We start from the raw sequence: 7,790 nt of genomic DNA, 5'->3' as shown, positions 1-7,790 counted from the left end.
CCACCTGATGCAAAGAGCTGACTCATATGAAAAGACCCTGATGCTGGAAAAGATTGGGGGCAGGAGGAGAAGGGGATGACAGAGGATGAGATGGTTGCATGGCATCACCGACTCGATGGACATGAGTTTGGGTGGGCTCCGGGAGTTGGTGTTGAACAGGGAGGCCTGGTGTGCTGCAGCTCATGGGGTTGCAAAGAGTCGGATACGACTGAGCAACTGAACTGAACTTTAAAATTCATTTTTGTATTTATTTATTCAGACAGGTAACTGGGATGTTTTTTATTCATTTGCTTGTTTCTATCCATTAATATTATAGAATCATTTTCAAATTGTTCACATCTAATCTTTAAAACCATCCTAAAAATAGCCTAATCTTTAAAAATGGTCCTTTTGTATCTATATGTTAATATTTAGCAGTCAGTGTGCAGAACACACACAAGGAAAACCAAAAGTTTATATTACACAGAAGTTTGGGGAATTGCTAAGAGGATAGGAATTTTAAGACTCAAATTAATTAGACCCCCAAAAATGTTAAATACAAATTACATGAGTAACAAGCCATGGAAAAAACATATTTCTTCTCACTTAAAAGTGCAATTTAGGTTGTGGAGGGCTCCCTGCCTCACCCAACTCAAGCCTCTGCTCATGTGTCACCTGCTCAGGCAGGCCCTCTCCACCTCCACTGGCAATAGCACCTTGCTGGCAAGCTCTCCCCCTGCCCCCTGCTTCATCTGTCTCCACAGCGCTGATCCTTGCCCAAGAAAGCAGTCATGTGTCTGCCTCCACACGTAGATGCTAGAATGTCAGCTCTCTGAGAGGAAGAACTTTTCTAATCCCCTGTAATACTTCCAGAATTTAGGACAGTGCCTGACAAGTGTTCCTGAACACAGCAAGTGTTCAGTAAACACTTGTTAATGAAATGAATTGTCTACACAGTCACTTCTATTTGGCTTATGATTATGTCCATGTCAGTTTTACTCCTTTTGCAGCAAAGTGTGTGTGTATGTGGAGAGAGAAGTCTGTTTTTGTGATTCCAAAAAAAATCTGAAAACTTTTGCAAAATCACAAATTCTTGCAAGCAAGAACTGAGTCAAAATCTGGAATAAAGGTGTGGGATTAAAGTCTGATGATAAGCTAGACACATTACAAAACTAACAACTCTTCTATTTTTTTTATAATTTTATTTATTTGTGACTGTGCTGCATCTTTGCTGCTGTACTCGGGCTTTGTCTGGTTGAGATGAGCAGGGGCTGCTCTTTATTGCAGTGCTTCTCGTTGCTGTGGCTTCTCTTGTGGAGCTTGGGCTCTAGCATGCAGGCTTCAGTATTTGGCATATAGGCACAGTGGTTGCAGCACTCAAGCTCTAGAGCTTGGGCTCAATAGTTGTGGTGCATAAGCTTTGTTGCTTCATAGCAAGTGGGTTCTTCCCAGACCAAGGATTGAACCCAGTACCCTGCGTTAGCAGTCAGATTCTTATCCACTGTGCCACCAGGGAAGTCTCTTTTCTATTTTTTAAGAGTACCAATTTCCATGTTTTGTAACAGGGAACCAAACTCAGTGAACTGATTTTATCTCAACAATTCCTCCTGTGTTGTGCCATCTATAGAACTGTTCTTTCCATCATTCCCAGTGTCTTGCAGGGCTACATGGAACCAGGTAGGACTCACTCTCTAGATCTGTAGGGATCCTTTGTTTCACACAGCAGGAATCCCCCTTGACTCCTGCCTGAATGTTTGGAAAACTGCAACAGCTATCTCAACTCCCCCAGCCTGCAGGAAAGACTGATGTTTATCCAGTCTCTGCTCTAAGCAGATGTCTGGCAAATTTCTTACTGATCCTCAAGTGACCTGATGAGGAAAGTATTCTACGTTTCTTTCAAGTAAAGAAACAGGGGCACAGGGAAGTTGCTAAAAGTTGTTGGGTAAACTAGAAATCACAGAAGTGTATCTTGGGAACGCTGCGCAGCAGGCACTCAGAAGCCAATAAAACCTGGAGGACAGCAGGACTGGGACCTGTGCAGCTGGGAGTGGGGGTGGGTTGCAGCTCAGAGGTGAAGGAGTCAGCCGAGTCCTGGAATGTGCAAGCCAGGAGCCCAGCGTGACCCTGGGCAGGAACCTCTGCGGGAGCCTCTTGGGCTGAGGGAAGGACAAGATGTCGGGGGAAGGCAGGTCACGTCTGCAGTATGAGGTGGGACCCCGATTTTGGGAACTATAGGATGCTTAAAAGAGTCCAGAGACTCCAGAAATCTTTTCTGGGCATTTGGTGGAGGGGGATGAAAAATGGCATCCTCCAGGCATTTGAGCACCTGGTTGGGGACTTCACTGGTGAATGAAGCTCAGAGAAACTCATTTTGAGAGACTCAAACTCAAGTCACTTGTCTCCAAAGTCCAGGATTTTTCTGTTGTGGTCTGATGTCTCTAGCTTCCTATTATTCAAAAACAAAAGGGATAGGGGGGACACTAAACCTTCCACTTGTCTTTGAATATGTGTTATTCTTTGACAACTGGCACCAGAAACAGCCTTTGATGAAGCTGGAAATATACTGGCATAAGTTACTCACAATGCTATCATAAAATAGTACATGAAGTCATTATTTTAAAATGGGAAAGGTCCTTTGCTTACTCTCAGGTTCTGAGGATTTTAAAATTTTGTTAAGAAGCTCAAGGTCCTTCTTGTCGGATTGTCTGGCCATGTTTTATCTTTGTTCGTGAATAATAAATTAATACTGATCTGTTTCTCTGCTCTTCAACTCCTCCCAGAAAGCAAAGCAATAATAAAGGGGGTTTCCAAGTTGCAAATGGTTGCCAAAATCAGCATCTTTTTCTTCCCTGGGAATCATGAAAAAACAGCAATGAGAATTGAAATCAAAATTTTCCCACTTAGAAAGTTTGTTTTTAATTCTCTTTAAAAACACTTGGATCAGAAAAAGTAATCCAAGTTACAGAATTGTTAATAATAGAGGGGGAAAAAAACCACATTTCAGAAAAAAAGGGAGAGCCTGCGGGATACATTCCAGAATAAATTCCTAGTGTAAATATTTGTATTGATATCAAATAAAGAACAAATGAAATAAACATCTGACACGAAGAATTTTTCTTAAAAAGAACAGGCTATATAGAAGAAAAGAACTTTAAAAGGTAAAAGGGGAAATATGAATGAGACATGAAATTTTCAAAAAGCAGAGTATATATAACTAATCACAAAGTCTGGTTCCTTGAAAAGTGGTAAAGATAAATAACTAGCTTACTTAACTAAAAATAAGAAAACAAGGGAGAAAATATCACTACTCAGAATAGGAAATTATAAAAGAAGCTGCAGAAACAGGGGAAATTGCATGCACCGTAAGGAAATAATTGGCTCAACTCTCTGCAAATACATTTAAAAGCATGAATGAAGTAGAGACTGACTGTTCTAAAGAAATACAATTTGTAGAAACTAAACCTAGGAGACATAGAAAATCTAAACAGACTAATGATCATGAGAGAATTATAATAAAATTGCCAAAGAAATGCCACCCCCAAGTTCCCCCACGTCCCACCCAGGAAAGCACCCAGATGATTTCTCAGGGAAATCTCTCCAACCTTCAAGAAGCAAATAGTTCTCAGTTCACATAGATTAATCTGTCCAGCTGCATAGCCACAAAACACGGTGAAGGTCATTGTTTCCTCTGTGTGTCTGACTGAACTACAGTGGCCCCAGGCATCAGAGAATCTCAGCCCTCTCCCACCAGGACTCCAAAACTCAGACCATAAAAAGCAAAGTGTTAGTCGCTCAGTTGTGTCTGACTTTTTGCAACCCCATGGACTGTAGCCCACCAGGCTTCTCTGTCCATGGGATTTCTTCAGGCAAGAATACTGGAGTGGGTTACCATTCCCTTCTCCAGGGGAACCTCCCCACCCAGGGATCGAATCCAGGTCTCCTGCATCGCAGGCAGATTCTTTATTGTCTGAGCCACCAGGAAAGCCCCCCAAAACAGAGAAGCATCTTCTTGTTCCTTTAACTTCAATCTTGCAAATTCATGAAAACTGTTATATCACTTCCTTTCACTGATTCACTAGATATGTATTCTGTGTTTACTCTGTGCCAGGCATCCTTGTCAAGGGAAGCAGTAAATAAAACATACAATTTTCCTGACCTCATGGAGTTTGTATTCTAGTGGAGGAGACAGACAGCAAGAACAAGATAACACAGTCCATTAAATGAAAGTGTGATGGAGAAAAATGAAGCAGATGAAGAGCTGCCATGGTGGGTGGTCACGGAGGGATTCACTGATAAGATAATATCCAAGTTAAGATATGAAGGAGGTGAGGGAGTGAGCCTGGACATCTCAGGAAGAGCATTCAGGCAGAAGGGATAGCTAATAAAAATAAGTCCTAGTGGAGGATGCGCCTGATGTATTCAACAAACAGCAGAAAAGGCCACCAGGGCCGGAGCACTTGGGGTTAGGAGGAGAGTTATAGCAGATGAATTTAGAATCTAGCCGGACCACATTACACAGAGCTTCAGAGGTGACCATCAAAATTTTTATTTTCATTCTGAGAGGTATGGGAAGACATGGGAGGATTCTGAGCAATGGCATTGACCTGACATTTCAGAGAAACAATCTGCCTGATGCAGAGGACAGTGACAGAGGCAGGGAGAATGGCAAGGAGTCAGTCAGCCTCAACCCAGGAAGGAGATGATGGCAGCAGAGACCTACGTGGTTGCAATCAAGGGAGTGATCTGGCTATGCCAAAAATCCTTTCAGAATTGAAACAAGGTAGAGGCATATGCTAGCGCTTGAGTATCATGATTAATGACACCCAATAGAGTTTTTGAGGTCAGTGAAAGACCTCGGTCAAGAACAATTGAAGCAAAATCAGTAGCATCTTTTATCCAAACAATATGAGAGAAGAGCAGAAAAAGTTATCTTAATAAAGCCCTAAATCCTATGAATGGAGATTGAGAATAATCCATTAGTGTACAAAGTCCAAAAATAAAATTAAACTTGATCAAATTGGTCATTGTGCTTATTGCCTGTATTTGAACAATGCAGTTCCTTTTTTTCTGAATTCAAGTCCATAAACTATTTTAAAATGCATGCCAGCTATTTCCAGAATGCAGAAGTACTTAAAGGTCATGGTTATTACTCAGCGGAGTTATCGAGAGCCCAGCAGATAAGAAAGAACAAATAGTTTCCCAGTTAAGGGTACTACAGGCATGTGGTTCTCTGTAGGTTGAGTAGAAGAGTGATGTTCAAAATATAATTCAAAATAGAAGTTTGAAAGATGTCCTGCTGCTTACCAAGTCATAGAATGAGGGAAAGGTCATGAGGCAGAAACCCAATCCATCCGACCCCCTTGGATAAACCCACTGAAACAGTGCAGAACATCAGTTTTTAAACACCTTTCTGAAGATAATAAGAAACATATAGCCCTTCCTTTCCAAGAGGCACTGAAGACAATGACACTGGCTCCCTGTGGACTGACTCTGCTGGCTTGTTCAGTCCTGCATGCCTAGTCGGGTGCCTGGCACACAGCACATACCCAGTAAAGATCAGTTTGAGTGAATAAACAAAGGAATAAATAGCTGAATCTTCTCTGACATTATTCAATCCCTTTATGGAATCAACATTACGAGAAAAAAGCCACTTCCAATTTCTATAAGCCTCAGACCCTGAGGGCAGGCAGACCTGGCTTCACTGCTCACTGTGTTACTGCATGCTACTGGTCAGCTTCTCTCGCCTCTCAGAAGCTTCTCTTGCCTGTCTGTCTCCTCATCTGCAAAATCAGGATAATAACACCAAACCCCTGGGTTTGTTGTGAGGATTAACTAAGGTAATGTTCAAAAAGGATCCAACATACTGCCTCATTGTTATTAGATACCATTATCATCACCAAAATGGCATTGAAATTACTATAAGAAATTTTATAGAGATGACATCTTGTAGATAAACTTAAAATTTTTTTTCTTTTGTTACAAATTATTTCAAACATATACAAAAGTACAGAGTATAATGAACCGCCTTGTACCCACTACCCAGTTTCAATAGTTATCAACTCATCACTGGTCATCTCCCTTCCCCAACCACTTGGATTATTTTGAAGCAAATCCCAGACATTATGTCATGTCATCTGTGATACTTCAATATGTATTTCTAAAACAATAACTAAAATCCCATATCACTCTTAAAAATAATGAATAATGATTCCTTAATTTGATGAATTGTTGGTCAGCTGGAAGCCACAGGAGAAAAGAGAATCAGATCTGTCCAGGGCAGGGCTTTAGGCAAGTTCTCTCCAGATCCAACATGGTAAAGGCATTCATGCTCACTGTCAAGGCGGTCTCCTACTGCTAAGGGGCTGGCGGCTGGGAGCGGGGGATTTAGGAAGGGAGGGAATAAGTTTGAAGCCAGCAATTCATGCCTGAAGCCAAGTAAAGCAGAGGTCTCCTATTGTCTGTAAGTTTCTTACTTCCCAAAGCCAGTCTCATTTGATTTGAAACAATTCTGTACAAATTCCTCTACTTTCAAATTGGTGGGATTTTAATTGTATCTTTTCATTAACTTGAGGCATGGTTGGCAGTGTTGGCTTTTATGCAGACTGTGATTTCAGACAATCAGACAGCTCATCTAAGGGTGACAAGATGAGCTCGGTTTCTGAAATTTAACGTAGCACAGACACTCACACATATTTGAGAGAATTTGGTTCTTAGTATAGTCTCTGCTCTCTTCTGACCTTCTCCCCCCCCCATTTTACCCTTATTTGTTCCTACAAAAAGTCACTACAGTGGAAACCCCAATTTCCTTCTCTGCTTCTCTATTTATTAAACCTTGAATTAGTTTCTTTTTTTTCTTAACTGGAAGTTGGAGCAATTTGGTTGCTCTAAAACATGGGCTATTGGCATTAAAGATATTGAACATCAATGGTTCAAACATAAATGACTATTCCCCACTTGAAACGAAGGTGAATAAAAAGTCTAGCGTTCAGTGGCGAATCATGAGCAAGGAAATGAAGGATGATGCTGAAAACGCTAAGGGACAAAGATCCCTCAGAAAGTATTCATACAAAGGACGCCTGAGGTAGGCTGCTGTTTCTTCTTTGAAAGCCTAAGTCAACTTAGAAGCAGTGGAAACTTCACCTGGAGAAGGTAAAGAGTTTGGATTCAGAAGTCTGACCCCACCAGAAAGTGCTGGAAAACCCAGCATTGTCTCCACAAAGCCCCCCATCCTGCTTAGGGAATGTGCCTACTTCCCCCATTAAAACTCATCTTTGGGTAAGTTGGGACAATGTCTATGTTATTTGCTGCTTCATCCTTGATGCTGAGAACAATGCCTATCTCATGGTAGGGCAGAAACTATTTTATTGAGTTAATTATTTACTTACTTATTATTTAAATAATTATTAATCAATGGATACTGCTCAGCAGCCATCACTATTCCTGACTAAAGGGGTTATTCTACCAAGAGCTTGAAAGTTCAATTACCCAAGAGGTAAAAGAAACCAGCATGTATTTCTTCTTTTACCCCAGAAGCCTGTTTAAAAAAATCTTTTGAGTTTCTTGTGCTTTAATGTATAATCTTAGTGTTACTAAAAACATGCAGTAAAAAAAAATAAAAGTTTGGTAAGAAAACTGATGTAGTGAATCATGGGCAAAGAACAGATGACCTAATTTGATTAGATTTCCGAGAAGATATGACGAAGGTTTAACGTAGTTCAAAATGATTGTCCTTGGTCTTCATCCTTTTAAGGATTTACTTGGTTTGTTGGGCTCAAAATCTTTATCAGCTAGATTGCTTTGCTGGAAATGGA

This window comes from Giraffa tippelskirchi, chromosome 9 (assembly GCF_054371585.1).
Source record: "Giraffa tippelskirchi isolate mGirTip1 chromosome 9, T2T-mGirTip1v1.2.pri, whole genome shotgun sequence".
Lineage (NCBI taxonomy): Eukaryota > Metazoa > Chordata > Mammalia > Artiodactyla > Giraffidae > Giraffa > Giraffa tippelskirchi.
The sequence above is the reverse complement of the archived record's forward strand: the minus strand, read 5'-3'. Positions refer to the sequence as shown.